General features: G+C 35.3%; 1 long non-coding RNA gene across 1 annotated transcript in view; it reads right to left on the reverse strand.

Moving 5' to 3' along the window:
* Positions 1-9,364: 9,364 nt before the first annotated feature.
* Positions 9,365-21,173, reverse strand: part of LOC132437342 (uncharacterized) — a 207,290-nt gene continuing 195,481 nt past the window's right edge. The window contains exon 6 of the long non-coding RNA XR_009522005.1: positions 9,365-9,543. This is a non-coding gene — a long non-coding RNA (uncharacterized lncRNA). The remainder of the gene's footprint in view (positions 9,544-21,173) is intronic.

The following is a 21,173-nucleotide window of genomic DNA, read 5'->3' on the forward strand; positions in this document are numbered from 1 at the left end:
GCAAGCTTGAGGCTAAGAGAGAATAATGCTTCTGGCATGGCATACTTTCTGTTAATGTTTACCTCCGTAACTTTATAACAATACAGACTTTATATACCATCTATATGTCATTGATTTCCAACTTTATGGCTTCTCCATCATACTCCAATGTACATCCAATGCTTACTTGATTAGCCCCTCAAAAGTAGTTTTCTTCTAGGTTCCCCATCTCAGGAAATAGTACTACGCACCTAGTTGCTTGACCCAAAATTCTAGAAATCATACTTGATGCCCTCCCCTCCCTCACTACTCCCCTCATTGTTCCCCATACCCAATCCATCAACAAGATCTGTTGTATTTACCTCCAAAATGTGTCCAGAATCTGTCCAGTTATCTCCATTTCTGTTTAATACTTCCCTAGTGCAAATTTCCATTATCTCATTATATTGCTGTAATAAATTTCTAAGAGCTCTCTTTATATTTATTCAAATGCCTAATTTCTACAGTCTATCCTTCCTACAGCAGCCAGAAAACTCTTTTTAAAACCTAAATTAGATAATATCACTCCCCTTATTAAACCCTTAAATAGCTTTCCTTTCCAATTTCAATAAATCCAAACTCTTCACAAAAACCTAGGTCATCAAATTTTGGGCTCTTGCATACCCAACTCAACTCTCTCACTACTCCAGACACAACTGGCTTTCTTTCTGCTCTTGGAACACTAAGCTCATTTGGGTGGTTACACCAGACCTAGTGCCCCCAGATCTTTTTTAGACCTGGCTCTTTTTTGTTTTTCAGTCATCAGTTCAAATATCTTCTCTCCAGTGAAGTTTCCCTGACTACCAAATCAAAATTAGCACTCCTCCATCACCCCTTATACTATTTTCTCATTCAATTACCATGCTATCATATTAATTATTTTATTTTCTTGTATATTGTCCGTCTTGCTTCCTCTGGGACATTGTCAATATTATCAAAATATTGAAATCTTGTCAATATTGTTTATCCAGTGCTTAGGAAGTAGGGGGGACAAGTCAATTAATATTTAATGAAGAATTCTTTTTTGGAAGATACATTTGCATGGAAATTAAAGGTAATTTTACCTCCCAAATATCATTTTTTATGTGTTTATTTTGTAGTTTTATTTGCTTTACTTATGAGAAAAAATATAAAAGCTGAGGTTAAAAAGAAGAAAAAGAGAAACACACTAAATTTGAATGTGAAATTTTGCCATAGAGTAACAGGTCTTATACTTTTCATTTTAAGTAACTGGAAGGTTAGGGAACTGTCACTTGACATGGCAGTCATTCTGGGGAAGGACTAAAGCATAAAGCAGGCACTCATACTACAGTCTTCTGTCTCCATTAATCAAGTTTATAGCAGCCACATGTAGCACCACCAGATGCTGGAATTTTTAGTACCTAGAAGATCTTGACTTTTTACCAGACACCCACTAACTGGGGGGTGGGGAGTGTAGGACGCATAGCAAGTTACACTATTTCTTTGTTTTCCACAAGGCATTAAATAACAGATTATTTGGTCAGCTTCTATAGCCCCAGGAACAAATATTTCCTTTAATTAGTCCTAGGAGCTTTGAATGTCACAGGACCTGATCCAAAGGAGAAAAATGACAGAATCCTACAAAAAAATAACTTTTCTTTTCAATGGGTGATAATTCTTAATGGTGACACTATCCTGGAAAGTCATCCCTTCCTTCCTAAATGGCAGTTAATGTGGCATTCAGAAGAAAAGAAAATGACCCTTTCATGCAGAAGATATGAAAAAATGGAACCAGCAAAGTCAATGAATGTAAGTGACTTGCTGGCCATGGAAGTGAAAAAGCATCCTTAATGTATAGCCAGCCACAGAGCACACAGCTGGAGTGAAGAGGAGGGAAACATAAAGCAGGGACATGCAATGGCCACAGGAAAAGTAAGAGAGCCCAGGACAGTGGCCTCAATGAGAGGAAGTGGTGAGAGAATAATGGAGAAGAGTCCATTTAGTGTGCCATTTCCAGAGACAAATTGTGTAGGGAAAAGTGGAAGAAGGTGAAAGGGCTAGCAGTGAAAGCAGCAAAGACCTTGAACTGATAAAAATGGAACATTGAATAAAGGCAATCTATAAATTTCACCCTACTTCATGTGGGAAAATGGGCCAGAAGAGGCCTATTGAGAAAACCAAGCATAATTCATGTTATAAAGAGAGTTTAAAAGGGGAAATTAGCATCTGTACCACCCACACTCAGTTATGTTTAGCTTAATTGATTCATAAGTATGGCCATTAGTTTATACATGATGTAAGATTTGCTTATCTATTATATAAACTCATTTTTAATTTAAGCTTAAATTTATAAACCTTATCAGATAATTGGCTATTTCCAATATAGTAGAGCTTTGAATACCAATCAAATGCCATGAAGAAAGGACAGAATATTCTTGATTTGATTTGCTATAACCCAACTTCCCTGACAGAGTAGAGAGGAGGAAAATAAATTGGAATATTGAAAAGGAATGAGTATAAATGAACAAAACGAAAAATACAAATTACAAATGAAGGAGAAAATGTTTCTTTTCTTTAGCATAGCACCAATAGGGAATATCTTACAGGAAGTATCAGAAGGAGCAGAAGAAAGTGGATAGGTTTTTCTTTGGAGCAGAAAGTAACCCAGACTCTCTGGGAGATTGAGAAACGTTTCTTTTCTCCTGGGTTTCTACTTCTCTAACTACATCAATCTATCCACCTACATCTATCTATCTAAAAAAAAAAGTCTAATTCTTTTAGAAATCAGATAGCTACAAAAACCAAAGGGGTAATATAGAATTTACCTAGAGTTGGAGAATATGATTTGGAAAATTAAATGAAACAAGAGCGAAAGATTATCTTAATTTCAAAGATTGTCTACTAAAAGTTCCAAATTGCCTCAATTCATTTTCTTTTTATGTAGTAAACTCACACCAACTTACAGTCAATGAAGTAAAAACATATTCAATATTCACTCAACAAACATTTACTGAACCTTCTCTTTAAGAGGATATGCTTGGCCCTATGTTCAGGACCATAATTCCCTTGGAGAGGAAGCAAAGAATTTTGATTCCATTCCATATCCCATAAACTGAAATGTAGCATTTATATTCCCAGTGTGGATATGAAGCCCCCAACACAAAATTATAGTTTTCATCACAGATTATCGCTCAAAACTCTTCAGGCTTTACTTTTTAATGCATTCTAGTATATAAAATTTAAGGTCTTCAGTAACTTCAAATAGATTTAATGAAAAAATGTTATTCAATTAGTTTCTTTTAGTATATTTGATCCATGATATTCAGAATACTAATTAATGAGTTTTTAAAATGTAAGGACTCAGGAATTTAATAACGTGAAACTTCTTTTACTGAAAAATAAAACTATGGCTATATTCACTATAGTTTGATAGTTCGTATGATGTAATTATTACTTTTAAGTTCACATGTCTTAAAATCTGATGTAAATGGCTTCACGGAAATAATATTTTAGCTTGTAAATTCATTATTTTAAAATTTACTATACTTCAGGAGTTAAGCTGAAGATCAGCCAAAATCCACATTGTTTTCCAGTCATATAGTCTAAATATATAATAAAATGTATAATGTCATTTTATCTCAAACATTTCACATTTAGTGGTTGTAAGTTATATACTAACCAATCTTGTATGAGTAAATGCATAGTGTTAAAATGTGACTTTTTAAACTAAACATATTTAAGAGAGTATGTAACATTAAGAGGATCAGTCTTTAAGATTTTTAGAGTAGGGATAAATATAAATGAAACTTAAGAGCTTAATTTTTACAACTTCTCAAATATACCGAATTAAACAAATTTCCTTTATTTAAAAAAATTGTTTATTCTTTTTATCATCAGTTCTATAGTACATTTAAATATAACCTACGTATTTCCTGGAAAAAGTCAAAAGTTTACAATTATTTTTAGTGAAAATAATTAACTTTCTTGAAAACTATTTCCCTTCTAAAAATATAGATACACAATTTATACAACTGAAGTTATGAGTGATAGATTAGCATTATTATTAAAGAATTATACATACCTTGGACAAGAAATATTAACATTAATAGCTACCATTTATTATGTGCCTACTAAGTCCCAGGCCTTATCCCAGGCCCTTTGCATATATCATTATTAATACTCACAACAGCCCCGCAAGGTATAGTTTCTTTTTTCATTTTTACAGCTGGTACAACTGTGCTTCAGTCCAGGTAAGCACTTGCACGAAGCCAAACAAGTGGAATAGCTGGAATTCAACCTCAAACCTCTGTCACTTCTGTCTGGGAGCTTTGACTGTATTTATCTATGATAAATTACATGCAGATATGCTTCCTAATTTTTCAAAATTCACTGTCAATTAAAATGTTTTCAAAAAGAACATCTGACAACAAAACCAGCCACAGGCTTCATTAAAGTACTGAGACATTTGGGGACCATGCTGCTGATATTAACAATGCCCAAAGTTTGAATTTTAAAACTTCACTGTTTGTAGTATAATCATGTCAGTTGAGACAGAAGTGATTCCAATTTCATTTTTAAACATGTGTTTCAGACTACTTTTGAAAAACAAGGGGTAGCTGTACTGGGTAACTACTGTGTGATACCCACTCCAGTAGAAAGTTATACTTACACTTAATAATACAAATATACACATTTCTTGAATGCTTACTGTGGGTGGCTAAGTGCTTCAAATGCATTATTTAACTTTTATAACAACCTGTGAGAAATACTGTTATCATGATTTTACAGGTAAGTAAACTGAAGCACATAGGCATTCATCAGTTTACCCATAGCCAAGTAGCTAATGGGTAGAAAGGATAAGTTTAGATTCCATATTTGCCCATCTCCAAAGTCCAACACTCACCACTAATCTATCCTGCTCTACATACAGTGGCCTTTAGAAGTGGACATTATTCAAGTTTCTACACACGGTCTAGGGTATGGGCCTGTGATCATACCTAGCTGTGGGCTGAGCCTATAGTAAGAAAGGCAGTGGCTGCAGCCGTGTCTTGGCTTCTTGCCACACTTCAACTCAGGGAAAATTCATTTTTTCACTTCAAAAGTGAACTGCATTAGGTAATCTCTAATATCCACTAAAGCAATAAGAGTATTAAGATCCTATTAATACATTTTATTTATGTCACTGAACATTGTAGCTAAAAGTATAACCAAAGTTTTGTTGTTGTTTTGCTATTACTTCTGTCCCTCTCCATAGGCACTGTAGAGGTTTTAAGCATGAACAGACTGGAGACGCAGAGAACTGGATCCTAACTCCCACCCTGTTCTACTAAGGCATGCGTGACCTTGGGGAAGCCGCCCAGCCTGTCTGTGCTTCTGTTTGTTAATCTGTAACAGGAAGAAAATACCAGTACCTATCCCAAAGGATTGTGTGAGAAAAAATATATATAAAAGTGCTTGGCACAGAGTAAACTCAATAAAAGTTAACTATTATTATTTGGAATTATTATTATGTTATGAGACTGAGAGGTTATATTATACAATTTATGTTTAATTGCTAAAAAATTCACAAGAAAAGTAATTAGGGAAAAATATTCACTGCTAGTACACTCTGGATGAAATTTTAAATTATATTTATATATGTATATATGTGCATGTGTATTACACACGTGTGTCCATGTATATGTGTGTATGTACACATGTAACACATATACACATTCCCCTAGCATTAAACATCTACTTAAACATTCAGTTTTTACTTGCATTTTGGTCTCTTTTTTCTCCAGTATTTTTAGATGGTATGGCTGACAAGATCAGCATCAGACTTAGATAGAATGATAATATGCAAAAGCACACAGAATTCTCACATGTATAAATGCTGTCTAGTTATTTTAAGATGTTTCGTGGAAACTACTAAAGTGGTAGGGATGGGACAATGATGCATCAACTGAATTAATCACTATCATCACTCTTCTAAAGAAAAAACAAAGCAACTTCAGCACACTCAATCATCAGGAACACGAAGAGAATGGAGCCGCATAAAGCCAAGGCTGGGTCCCCGTTCTTGGGTAGGCCATGTTGTTAAAAATTTGCTCCACAGTTCCCGAACTCTGAAATTCCTCTTTACAAGTATCATGGAGGATTTTGTTTTTTTTTAAATTTGCTCTCTTGTTTGTTTTTTATTTGTTTTGTTTATTTGTTTGCTTCTTTACAAATAGAAAATGCAACTGTTTTACAGGACTGTGGAAAGCCTTGGAACCAGATATTTGAGTCTATCAATGAATTTTACCTGATGGTGAAACTCAAAATGATACAGACAGTAAGTTTCAAAGACACATGGTTGAGAAAGGTAGCTTTTTTTTTTTTAATGCTGGCAATTCTAAGAAGATGTGAGGCTGTTTAAGTCTCACCAAAACTCAGCCATAAATATGGAAACAATTCCATGGCTTCCAGTTTTTTGTACTTTTTCCATATATATGATTGCTTGCCATTGATCCAAATGCATTTCTGCCCCATGTACTGTTAACTAAAGAAAAACTCAGATAACAAGAATATCTTTATAAAGGGCTATGAAAATAAGGAATAGCCTCCACATTTACTCACTTTAGCAAGAACATAAAAGGTAACACAGTCAGTTTATCTCAGATATTTCACTTACTATTTAATTAACCACAGTCTAATATTTTGCCCTGTGTTTTATTTCAAAATACAGGAATGTTAAATAATGATTATATTATTGTTAGAATTAAATATATGGTAACAAATACAGTTGAGGCAACTGTATAAATAGATTAGGAATAAATTGCTGGTTTTGTGGATTTTGAAATTTTATATTATTTTATTCTTTATATATGTATGCTAGGTCATCTTATGAGATATTTTTCCTCTTCATAGAACACTTTGCAAATGTTATCCTATAGATCAATGTTGGACTTGCCACTACAGACCACCAAAAAACATAATACTGCAAAGATGGGATATGCTGAAGCAGCAGCTGTTAGTAGTTTCTCACATATGTGTGTGAAAGGAGAGAAAGAAAAATCTTTGTGCATTCTAGTTCATTCATAGAGCTTCGGGAATTAGTTACAATTATACTGCTCAATACTAACAGCGAGAATCAGGAAACAAATATTGGGGTATAAATATAAGAAGTGAGCCTATAATTTTATGTCTGCCTTCACTTACATTTTTATGTATACCTTTATAATATGTATTCATTTCATATTCATGTATAAGCATATATTATACATGCATATATTATATATAAATATAATAAAAGCTATTTCAGTATATATGAATAAGACAAAATAAAGGCAAATAAGTCACTTCTAAACAAAATCATCATCAAAATATACTGCATATGTTCTATTTGGAGGGTATGATTCAAATTATAGATATCAGAGTTAGCAACAGTCCTCTGTTTATACCATCTGAAACAGCAGAGAGATGATCACTTAGCTTTGTTTTGGTTCCAATTCATTTTTTTTTCAAGAATTGTAATTAAAAACTGCATTAATGCCACCAATTATGGCCTCCAAGGGACCAGAAACCCCATGTTACTCCGTGATGGAACACAACTGAGCTGCAAACATCCATTTACCATTATAATACTCATTAATCCTGCCAAAAACAACTCATTACGGGACTTCAAGGAAATCATCTCATAGGCAAACACAGCACAGAATGTCATTGTATTCCTCACAGCAAAGTTGCAGAGGTGCAAACTGCTCAATGTCACCAATTTATGAAGCTTGAAAACTATGGTTTCACTTTTTATCAAGCTAAGACCTTTATGTGAAAGAACTGGGCTAACCTCTCACCCTTTAAGCAAAATCTTAATAAGAAGCATTTTGACTTAAAATCTCAGTAATACAAGCCTGAAAATTTTTACTAAACTACCTATCAAATTCTTCCAGAACCCAATCTCACCTCTTTGGACATCAACACCTCCCAAAGCAATGACAAAATTCCCATCACATTCACTGTCATCTTTCTGGCTGGATCTAAAATAAAATATAAACGCTTTCTCTTTCTTTAGTCAATTGAATATATTCAAATATATCTGCTCCTTTTTCTATCCCTGGCTCCAGGGAGGTGCTGCAACCAGCACGATCTCTCTGAATGCTTATTGGTGATTTGATGCCACTGCTCTAGGTGACAAATCAAGTCCTAAAATACCCTGCAGCAAACAAAACTCAGAGTTGTAAATTATCATTTTATAAGCAATTATTGCAAAGATGAACGATAAGAGAAGAGATTTATTTTAAATACATGAACAATGATCATGTTTCAAAACCAAAACAAACTCTTCTCTTTCTCTTCAACACCGTATTTCCTCTGATATTTCAGGACTCTTTGCTTAAGCAGAAATTATCTAAACGTGGTGTCTGAAAAAATTTTCTGAAGTAAGCTTAGATAAAATACAAAGAAGCTAATTTTAAAATATTTGGTTATACTTATTGTCGTTTTACAGGATTTGAAAGAAAGGAGGAGAAAAAAAGTTGTAAGAAAAATTTTCTCCAGTGACTATACATTTTCTCTCATAAAATTACTAGAAAGAACTGAAAGTAAGTGATAATATGCAGTATCTGAAAACTAGTAAGTGACCACCTTTAATCAAGATTATTCTCTAAGAGTTTAAACCAAACTTACTTCATATGCTTTTAAAAATACCTATTCCACACAATTCTAATATAACAATTAGCAATATTAGTCAAAATTGGTTGAATCAGTAGCAAAATGAGGTCTAACATGACTTCCTTCTACAAACAAATTCTGGAAGTTGATACTTGGCATAAAAGCTGAAGAGAAACATACAATTTACAAACTGATGAAACAAAAAAAATTATCCTTATTTTTCATTTTCAGCTTTCAGGATTGGGATTTAAATCTTGAAAATAGCTACAAAGCAGCTGCTGTGTGCTCACACCAGGATTTACCTGCTCAATTGTCAACCTTCTAAATTACAGAAGTTTCCTGCTAGACTCTAAGTCCTGTGAGAACTCTGTTGTACACCACTGAGTCATCAGCTCTTGTCATCACGTGGAATACAATCTCTAAATGTTTAGTGAATTTAAAAATTGTTGAATTTTACCAGGATAATAGCCTGAGAATATGCAAATATCTACATTGTCCCTGTTGTGGGTCTTTTCCCCCCCACCCCAAGAAGATGCATTTGTTTTATACCCTAAGTTCTGAACTCTTTTCCTTGAAAAAGTGGGTGTGTTATGAGCAGGAAGCAGAAATTTTCAAAAACTGAAGAAAAAAATCCACATCTTGGTTTTTGTTGATGGAAGAAAGCTTAACTACTGAGAGGTAGGAGTAAGACAACTGGAAAAGAGATGAATGTTTTAGACTGACAGTCTTCCTCACCTTTGGAGGCCTTGATGTACTCACTGCATCTAGGTCCTAGATGAGGCATTACTCTGGAACGTTTAATCCTTTGGAGGCTGGAAGCTTTGCCCAGAGCTGAGAGGATCAGAAGAGCTCTCTGAGGGCTGAGTTGGAGTCAGCAAGGTGTCTGTGACTTTGGAATAGCACTCCTGATTATGCCACAAGCTGACTGCTCTACAAGGACAAGTAAAAGAAAAAAAGAGAAGGAAATCTTGGCTTAGGATACAATTCACCCATCCCCCAGTGTATCTGGCCCCTTATTAGACCAAGATATCTTCATGATCTCAGTATAGGCCTAGATATCAGGAGCTAAAATAGATTAAATATGACTTTTAAAAAAGGAATATGAAAATTCCTGTATTCTAGTTTTTCTGACCAAGATTTATACCTGTACAGAATCAATGCAGAAAATCCCATACTCCTGTTTCTCCTTGCAAGTAGAGCTTCAATACGGATCTTAGTTTATCAGACTAAAAGCTGAACCAGCTGGAAAAGAGTGAAGTCTAGCAGGTACTTCCAGCTCTTTTCCCAAACTACTAGCAAATAAGTACTTGCTTCTTTGATGGCATCCTTGTTCCAGGTGGGTATCAAGTTAGATGGGAGGACATATTTTTTTCTAGTTTTGTTTTCAAACTGTGAGGTGGGATGAGTAGGGAATCCTCAGTACAGTAATAGTTACTTACTAGGTACTAAATCTTGTATGAGATAAAATATGAAAGATTTTTCCACAAAATGGGTGTTTTCAGGTTGTGAAAATGAAATGGCTTTAAATCTAACATGCAAATGGAAGTGATTCATGTTTGGATGGGCACCATATTCACATTCTAGAGTTCCAAGTTAATGTAGAGAATACTAATCATAATAAATAAAAATAATTCTTAGTCTGCTGCATTTTACATGTTTCACAAAGACTGATGAGTAGAAAGAAACTAACTTACAATTTGTCAGTGGGCATTCTTTGGGATTAAAATAGCCAGTTCACGTGAACGTGTTGAAAGTGTCAAGCACCGTGTATTTGCTGGGGTACAGAAGACAGAACTTCCAGATCTCTCTGAGATGTGGAATCTGCACTGTCAAATATGCCAACTAATCTCTGGATGGCCCAGACCAAAGTACAAAACTCTGTCACTTCAGGAAATTTTAAAAATATTATCTAGCATTTTATCATTATCAGAATAAAGTGTCACCATCAAGGTGTTGCAAGAGAATGCAAACATTTGTTATTTATTTATATAGCTTAATTTGTGTTTTCTGTTACGGGCTCTAGGAATGACAAATAATTCCAGTTGTATAAGTAACATATACAGTAAATGCCCTAGCAACACAGACACGCAGACACACATACACAGACAAAAGTGAAATCATACCAAGAAGAAAAATCTACCACTTTTTTTAAACAGTTGGAGCAAAAAAAATTTATACAAGAACATGTTTCCTAAAGTCCTGGAGAGGCCACTTGTGCTCACAATCTACTGTTAATATAAAATTCGTATAGTAAATGCACATGTGTTTTGGATTATTTAGGGTTTATTTCATTGATAATCATTACTGCCAGAGCCAAGTTAAAACTAACATACTTTCATTTTATGAATGAATTGCTAAGCAATTGTTGCCATTCAATTTTCTAATTCAAGTCATTGCCCTCTTCCACTTTTCCCCTTCCTACCCTCACTACAGGCTCCACTCTCATCATTTAAGCAAACTAAAATAGAACAACAATCACGAATGTTGCTGCAAACTGTATTTAAAAACAGATTGGAAAGTAATGAAAAAATATTTGCTGAATTATTCTGTTTAAATATTAGGTTTTCTTTTTCTTTTTTTTTTTTTTTTGCGGGACGCGCAGGCTCAGCGGCACATGGCTCACGGACCCAGCCGCTCCGCGGCATGTGGGATCTTCCCGGACCGGGGCACGAACCCGCGTCCCCTGCATCGGTAGGCGGACTCTCAACCACTGCGCCACCAGGGAAGCCCTAGGTTTTCTTTTGATGACAGTGTGCTGCGTCTACCTGGATGGACAAATGGGATTTTCTTGCATATGTACCAAGGACTCATTCCGATTTGACTTCATTCAAGTTGTTTCTGACCTCTTTTCTAACTTTACACATCACTGTAAAAACCGAGCTCACTTTTCCAGGTGCTAGTTTCTCCTCCACCCTGAGACAATCAACTGCAAAAACAATGATTATAACTAAACGTCCCCGACTGACATATATCTCAATAATATATTTCGAATGCCTGTGGCATATTATTTCTAATGACATTAACTAGCTGATTTTCATTCTTCAATGATTTAATGCTACAAAAGTGATAACCTATTGTCTGATATTTCCTTTTATTGTTTTTACTCAACTATCAGCTTAATAACATGGCAATCTCTAACTCATTTCATAAGTTTGTTGGTATAGGCTACACATAAAATTTAGATTCCAAAATATAAATTGTAAATGAAGAAAAGAATTATGGAAGAGAGGCTATAAAATTTCAAATTATTTCACTACAAAGGTTTATCTTATTAGCAAAACAAAAGGTTATCACATGCACCTTTTGAAATGTTTCAGAACATCAGACAAAGACATTGAAAGTTGGACTTCCATGGTGGCCCAGTGGTTAAGAATCCACCTGCCAATGCAGGGAACATGGGTTCAAGCCCTGGTCTGGGAAGATCCCACATGCTGCAGAGCAGCTAAGCCCGTGAGCCACAAATACTGAGCCCACGTGCACAACTACTGAAGCCCACGTGCCTAGAGCCCGTGCTCTGCAACAAGAGAAGCCACTGCAATGAGAAGCCCACGCACCGCAACGAAGAGTTGCCCCTGCTCCCGGGAACTAGAGAAAGCCTGCGCGTAACAACAAAGACCCAGCACTGCTAAGAATAAATAAACAGGGCTTTCCTGGTGGCGCGGTGGTTGAGAGTCTGCCTGCCGATGCAGGGGACACAGGTTCATGCCCCGGTCCGGGAAGATCCCACATGCTGCGGAGCAGCTGGGCCCGTGAGCCATGGCCACTGAGCCTGCGCGTCCGGAGCCTGTGCTCCACAACGGGAAAGGCCACAGCAGTGAGAGGCCCGCGTACCGCAAAAATAAATAAATAAATAAATAAATTTTAAAAAATAAAAAAAATAATTGAAAGTTAAAGCAACCTTATAACAATGAAAGATATTAGCACTGCCGGTGAGAAAAATTAAAAGCATAGTGTCAAAATCTAAAAGTACAACCTATCGTAGACACAGAATCTGGCTTTGGCTTAATAGGTTCTGTGACTTTACAGATATTTTACAGGTAAAATTTCAAGACAATGTCCAAAGAACCTAAGGCAATGAACAAGTCAGGCGAATCAGAAATTTGTGAAATTTCAACCTTGCAATCCCCACCATGCCAGTCCTTGGCTGGAAGCCACAGAATAAAGTTAGAGATGTTTTCCAAATTCTGGAGATTTTAAATATATAGTAACTCAAATGATCTATCAAAAAACTAAGAATTTTAAATAATTTTTAACATTTGTGGAATGGATTTTCATATTGAATGACTCACCTCCCTGAATCTTTTGTGCTTCTTTTGATACTGTGTAGCACGTACAAAGTAGGGACTCAATAAATGCTGAATAGACTGAACTAAACTCTTAACGATGGAACTCAATTTATTTAAATATAGCAGGAGGCAGAATAGCACTTTGGCGAAGAGTAGGCATCTTGTGGTTTGATTGTTTGCTCTTTCACTATTTATCTGTCTGACTTTCAGTAAATTGCTTAATATCTTTAGATATCAGTGTATTTATCTGTTAAATGGGGATAATTAAGTTAAATATTTAGTGCATTAATTTATATATATATATCTCACAAAGAGCTTACTAATTTTTATCTAAATTAATAATTATTTGGGGGTGTTTCAAAGAATAAAAATATATAAATTCATAGTAGATTTAGAATAAGGCAGAATTGGAAACATTTTGCTATAACAATAAGATAGAGCATTCTTTACTTCAAAATTAATATTTTAAAATTTTATTTTTATTTCCTAACATAGGTGTACTATAATTTCAATCAACCAAGAAATGCTTATTAACTATCTCTCATATATATATATATATATATATATATGCAGTGGTAAGTATTATATAAAGGTATATACAATTTAAATTACCAAATCAAAGAATAATTTGAAGGAATGTACACTTTTAGAAAAAAATAATTTTAAAAATATTCACCATCTAATATATTTCAACTTGTGGAGCAATTTGAATTTGCTTATTATGCTATCTTCAAGTAGGCGCTATTCAAAGGATAAAATCTAAGAGTAACTGTGTTTAAAAGGGCATTGAAGGAGCATGACCAGATGTCCCAGGCATTATGTGTAGTTTCCGCAAGAGCCTGCAGCATGGAAAAAGAACTTCACTGATCAGAAATCTGAAGGTTGGGCAAGCAAATATGGTGAACGCTATGAGCAATTGTGCCCTTCTACTAGCATAGTGTCTTTGAGATGATGCACTATAAGTTTGGTTGATATGGACATCAGTAGACCGTGTCACAGAATGTGTCATATGCACACCAGTGAACTGGCTCTTCAAGCATGTCCCTGGACAGAAGGTTTGATTCATTCCCTCCGCAACACCAAGGAGACTGGCTTTGATTGGGAAAGAGTGGGAATAACTCCATTCTCCATTGGAATCATCACAGAGATGAATTCTCCATTCTGAAGCACATACAGAATTAGAGGACGCTATGAGCAGCTTCAAGAACTCCCTGAAAAGAGGGGGAGAGAAGGGAACACTGACCGAGCAATGGGAAATAGTGGCGGCTGGCAGTAGTGCAAAGAGATCCTCAGACTGGCAAAGACTCTACAGGACTTGGGAGCATCCTGTGGTTCTGAAATTGTGAGGTATTCTGGGATTTCATTTACCCCTGGAACCCCAGAATTAGGTTATACTTAGTAAAATTGTGAAACCAGCAGTTTATTCTTTCAGGTTCTACAGGTATTTACACCTTTAACATAGATTTTACATTAAAGCCCGTTATGTTGGGTTTAATTTTTTCTTCCAAAATTAAATATTATCTCTAACATGGTCCAGTCACTTCAGACATTGACCAAAACAAAGCCACAACATCATTTATGGGGCTTTTCTTAGTGTTACTTCACAGACTCACAGGCCTTGGTATGTTTTATGATTAAAATCTAATAATTTTTCTCCATTGCTTTCTAATTGTTCCCACACCACAGAATACAGCAAGAAGCTGAATCTTAAGAATGAGTCTTTCTATAAGGTGTCTTAATAATTAAGAATAAGATATTTGGTTAGTAGTCCTTCTATGATGAAAAGAGACTGAGAAAATTAAAGATTGAAAAAATAGCTTAATATAAGAAAATATCATTTCTAATGATCTTCTCAGTTATGGACTTAGGACTAAAAGTTATTGACAAACTAAACTTTCAAATACTGAATCCTTAAGCTGCAAAGCAATAAGAAGCCTAATAGCTTTAAAGATCTCAAAAAGGTCTTTTGCCCATGATATATGCAGCAAAATAAAGTAAAAACAAAAATATAGATCTGCCCATCTAAATGGATGAAACATATACAGTGAAGTTGTAGTATCTGATGCCAGATATTGATTAGTGAGAACATAACGAATTGTATGATCTATAAGACCATAATCCTGCTATTCATCTGCCTTTCAGGTCATAATCACATCCACTTCAAAAAGCTAAGCCAAATAGCAAGAGTTCTTCAATTGACTTCAAATTATTGAAATTATATACAAATTAATGTTTGCAATTATCCTATGAAAATTGAACCCTTTTAAATACCTGGTATCAGACTGACTATAAGACAGAAACACCATCTTCTCTGTACTGATCAACTGTGTACAAATAAAAACATTATCATGTCCTGATTTTATAAGGTGCATCTACATTTGTTATATGCCCCACCAGCACAGGTGTTAAAAATAAACTTTAATACTGATAATGTTCCCATAATCCTGCTACCAAAGGATAACTTTTATTTACTGCCCTGGAAGATTCCCAATACTAGTAGGTTATCAATATATGCAAGTACCTATCACTACAAAGGTAAAAGTGTACTTTATCATTAATTTATAGTATCCACTAAATGGGAAATTTAGTGTTGCTTTTATGAATTTCATAGGCCTTCTGGTCTAGCTCTGTTCCTTTTAGCAGGAACATACCCCAAACCATGCCAGCTAAAGGAACATCTATTGTTTAAAAGGTTTGTAAAAGTACGGCTCATTGCGACTCTTTTAAAGGTTAACAATATAAGTTTTCTTTCTCTCCTTTTCATACTCTTATTCTCTCCTGCTCATCTACCTCACCTCTGAGTCTGAAATCAAAAAACACAACAACAAAAAACATCAGAATTCTATGTAAAAAATCCTTTATTGGCATCACATTTTCCGTCTAAAAGTTCAAATTTTCATTTAAAAAATTTCCATACTTTGTCTCATCACTTAACCTCAGAATAAAATAATCTGATACTGCTTGATTGTTGTATTATTTATAACTTGTATTGCCTCAATTTTTTTTTCTCTTTCTGGAATACAGATTCACTTATAGGTGATTTAGTAATATTTCACCTTTCTGTCATTAAAATGGGATTCCCAAAGTCTCCTATAACAACCAATTAGTAGGACAGTAATATCCACTGTGGAAATTCTCCCCTAGATCTCTTTTCCTGAAGTTTAGACAGTTTTTATTTATTTATTTATTTATTTAATGTATTTATTTTTCACATCTTTATTGGAGTATAATTGCTTTACAATGATGTGCTAGTTTCTGCTTTATAACAGAGTGAATCTGCTATACATATATATATATATCCCCATATCTCCTCGCTCTTGCATCTCTCACCCACCCTCCCTATCCCACCCCTCTAGGTGGTCACAAAGCACTGAGCTGATCTCCCTGTGCTATGCGGCTGCTTCCCACTAGCTATTTATTTTACAATTGGTAGTGTATATATGCCCATGCCACTCTCTCACTTCATCTCAGCTTACCCTTCCCCCTCCCCGTGTCCTCAAGTCTATTCTCTACATCTGCGTCTATTCCTGTCCTGCCCCACGTTCTTCAGAACTATTTTTTTTTTTTTAGATTCCATATATATGTGTTAGCATACAGTATTTGTTTTTCTCTTTCTGACTTACTTCACTCTGTATGACAAATTCTAGGTCCATCCACCTCACTACAAATAACTCAATTTCGTTTCTTTTTATGGCTGAGTAATATTCCATTGTATACATGTGCCACATCTTCTTTACCCATTCATCTATCAATGGACACTTAGGTTGCTTCCATGTCTTGACTATTGTAAATAGAACTGCAATGAACATTGTGGTACATGACTCTTTTTGAATTATGGTTTTCCCAGGGTATATGCCCAGTAGTGGGATAGCTGGGTCATATGGTAGTTCTATTTTTAGTTTTTTTGGAACCTCCATACTGTTCTCCATAGTGGCTGTACAAGTTTATATTCCCACCAACAGTGCAAGAGGGTTTCCTTTTCTCCACACCCTCTCCAGCATTTATTGTTTGTAGATTTTTTGATGATGGCCATTCTGACTGGTGTGAGGTGACACCTCATTGTAGTTTTGATTTGCATTTTTCTAATGATTAGTGATTTTGAGCATCCTTTCATGTGTTCGTTGGAATCTGTATATCTTCTTTGGAGAAATGTCTGTTTAGGTCTTCTGCCCATTTTTGGATTGGGTTGTTTGTTTTTTTCATATTGAGCTGCATGAGCTGCTTGTAAATTTTGGAGATTAATCCTTTGTCAGTTGCTTCATTTTCAAATATTTTCTCCCATTCTGAGGGTTGTTTTTTTGTCTTGTTTACAGTTTCCTTTGTTGTGCAAAAGGTTTTAAGTTTCATTAGGTCCCATTTGTTTATTTTTGTTTTTATTTCCATTTCTTTAGGAGGTGGGTCAAAAAGGACCTTGCTGTCATTTATGTCATAGAGTGTTCTTCCTGTTTTCCTCTAGGAGTTTTATATTGTCTGGCCTTACACATAGGTCTTTAATCCATTTTGAGTTTATTTTTGTGTATGGTGTTAGGGAGTGTTCTAATTTCATTCTTTAACATGTAGCTGTCCAGTTTTCCCAGCACCACTTATTGAAGAGGCTGTCTTTTCTCCATTGTATATTCTTGCCTCCTTTATCAAAGATAAGGTGACCATATGTGCATGGGTTTATCTCTGGGCTTTCTATTCTGTTCCATTAGACAGTTTATTTATTTGTTAGTTTATTTATTTACTTGCTTATGTGCAGATATAAGCAAGTGGTTGTAATAGGAAAGCTCCATACTTTTGAAGATCAACAAGATTACAATCAGTCAATTTTTAACTTTACCTCATTTTTAGTCACTTTACAAAGCTCCTAGCCTAGTTCTTTTTAAAAATCTTGCATATTATGGAGCTTAACATCAGAAAATTTTTTTTTTTTTTTTTTTTTTTTTTTTCCGGTACGTGGGCCTCTCACTGTTGTGGCCTCTCCCGTTGCACAGCACAGGCTCCGGACGCGCAGACTCAGCGGCCATGGCTCACGGGCCCAGCTGCTCTGCGGCATGTGGGATCTTCCCGGACCGGAGCACGAACCCGTGTCCCCTGCATCGGCAGGCGGACCCTCAACCACCGCACCACCAGGGAAGCCCCCAGAAAAAATATTTAAATGAGTGTACCGTACTATGAGAGTACTGCTTCCAGATTTCTGACAATGAGTTCCTCATTTCGTATTACGGATTAATATGAAAATAATGTTTCTGTTTTTACTTTTTGTGTATTATAAAATTAATTGTAGTGTAACATTTTATTTGATAGCATATAAACTCTTACTTGCATTATTATTGGTGGCCAAAATTTTCTCTTGGCAATTTAGAGATACGAAATACAAGTCAAGCCAATAAGATATAATGTAAGAGGGGCTTCCCTGGTGGCGCAGTGGTTGAGAGTCCGCCTGCCGATGCAGGGGACACAGGTTCGTGCCCTGGTCCGGGAAGATCCCACATGCCGCAGAGCGGCTGGGCCCGTGAGCCATGGCTGCTGAGCCTGCAAGTCCGGAACCTGTGCTCTGCAACGGGAGAGGCCATAACAGTGAGAGGCCCGCGTACCGCCAAAAAAAAAAAAAAAAAAAGATATAATATAGGAGAAAATATACTAATGATCATTAAATTAGAAAAATAAAATGATATCTTGGGTTTTTAGTGATGTGTAATAAGCCAAGTAAATATCTAAAATAATCATGGGTCTTTAAACTGAAACACCTAAAAGAAGTTAGAAGGTAAGAAAATACTTCATATTTCACTTATTGACAGATAAAAGGACATACGCTTTGACGTGTCATTTATTGACAGAGAAAGGAACATAAGCTCCATAAGAGTAAGAATTTTGTCTAATTTGTTCACTGATATATTCCCCAGTACTTAGAACACTGTTTGACACTTGGCACTTACTCAACAAATAGGTGTTGAATAAAAGGTAAGCATATTTTTCTAATGTAACATTTTCTGCCATCCCTCCCACTCTCTTGCTTTGCTCTCTCAGCACTTGTATATTAGATTTATCTTATTCTAATTTTTTGATCTCTGAGCTTCTTCCATCTTTCTCTCCCACCTAGATAGCTATTCTTCACTCTTTAGGTTTCAGTTTTATATAGTCATTACCTTAGAGGAACCTATTCTGACCCAACACACCAGAGTAGTTTCCTTCTATTTCTTGTTCCCATATCATTTTGATTTCCCTTTCAGTGAAATTCCTTGGGTTAGCAATTTCTACTTTAAAGCTGGTGCTCCTCAACTAGACTGTAACTTCCATGAAGGAATGTATGCCTGGCCAATTTTTTGTTCTAACTCTACAGCCAAATGCCTGGAATATGGTGGGTGTTCAACTAAATAGAGGAAGGATGGAAGGGAAAAAGAAAGGAAGGAAGATAAAAATCTCACACTTATCTTTTTAGGCTCCTGTGAATACATGTTCTGTTGTTGCTGTTTGGGAAGATAGCTGTCATAATTCAGGGAGCCAAATTACTAGCCCTGTTGTAGAAATCACCAGTAGGTTCCCAAACAAGCAGAAGAAATTCAACTTAGAATAAAAGCAAAATGTAAACAATTTAACTTCTTTAGAATTTCATTGGTAAGGGGAAATTATGTAGCCCACTAAAATTGGCATACAATAGGGTTCTGAAACACATGAGAAAATAGCTAATACAAAAACACAAACAAAAAAGCAAAAAACAAAAACCAGGAAAACAAAACTACATACATAAATTATTCCCCAGCCCTCTGCTCATCTAAATCTCGGCTGTTGCCCCACACCCAGTTGAAGCTCGACCAGTACCTTCTCATTCCATCATTCCACACAAATATCTAGAGCAGTCTGACTCTTTGGGACTAATGAAAAACTTGTGATTTTTTTAAAGCTATCATACTGTGTCATCTGTGCCGATTTAGATGCACTGCCCCATGCCACTGATGCATTTATTAATTCTCACGGTCTCTTTTTTGTCAGGTGACAAACTCAAGAATTATTTTGACTTGCCTTGCAAGGTGGCTCAGAACTAATGGTATAGTGGAGGTGTAATCCACCATAAAAATATGTAAAATGTATGAAAGGAGATTCAAATGTATATGATTCTTCAGAGTTTGGAATAAATTTTGGCTTTTCAGAAAAATATTTACCAAAAATTTCCTTTGAACAGTAATCTTGTCTGTAGTAAGTCAAAAATGAATCAAAATGATTTTTTGATGACTATGATGTGTGCAGCAACTAGTTTTGTGCTATCAATTAAAAATTTTTAATTTATTACAACTTTCCATTTCCATCTAATATATACAATAAAAATATAAGTATAGTTATGAGGAAATAGCATTTTGCCAGTATGTCTATCTGTGAATAGTTTATATAAAGTTGGATACTTATGAGTTTTAGCCTAAGTGTTGAAAAAAGTAAATAAACACATATGACATTCTGTTCCATATGTGTTTGTGCCATTTAAGCTAAAAATTTATGAAAAATAAAGACCCTAATAAATAATATGACCCCAGTGTGGCTAAAGTCCAAATGTATAATAGATATGCTGTTTAATTATATAGGAATAATTATGGGTTTTAGCTTAAATTTTTAAAAAATGGTTATAGCATTATGCTTCATATTGATTTGTTCTTACCATTTAACCTAGGATATTTATGAAAAAACAAGGACATTAAACAATTCCAATCTACCAAGGAAGGCATTTTCAGAGTAATAGACAACAGTTAACTTTTGTGCATGTCATATGGAAAGTAATATTATCAATGATAGGTACCTTGTATGTCGAGAAGTGGAGCCATGGTTTATAAAATGAACCCTTTTGCAAGAATGTTATTTTGCTACAATATAAATATTTGGTAAACTCATCATGAATTAACCCATAATTCACTGAAATCTGATTTTGAAAAAATAATAATTTACTCACCTCATCTAACTATCCTTTATAGAACTCAAAGAAGTCTCTCAAACCCTAAATCCAGTATGCAATTAGCAGATCATAGCATTTTCCCTTCATCTACTCGGAAATAACCAAATTCTACAGCACTGTCAGTATTAATTTACTCAATAAATTTGCTCCTGAAAAGTTTCTCATGAACTGAATTTTTTTTTTTTTTTTTTTTTTTTTTTTTGCGGTACGCGGGCCTCTCACTGTTGTGGCCTCTCACTGTTGTGGCCTCTCCCGTTGCCGGAGCACAAACCCCGGACGCACAGGCTCAGTGGCCATGGCTCACGGGCCTAGCTGCTCCGTGGCATGTGGGATCTTCCCGGACCCAGGCA

Source organism: Delphinus delphis, chromosome 14, assembly GCF_949987515.2.
Source record: "Delphinus delphis chromosome 14, mDelDel1.2, whole genome shotgun sequence".
NCBI lineage: Eukaryota > Metazoa > Chordata > Mammalia > Artiodactyla > Delphinidae > Delphinus > Delphinus delphis.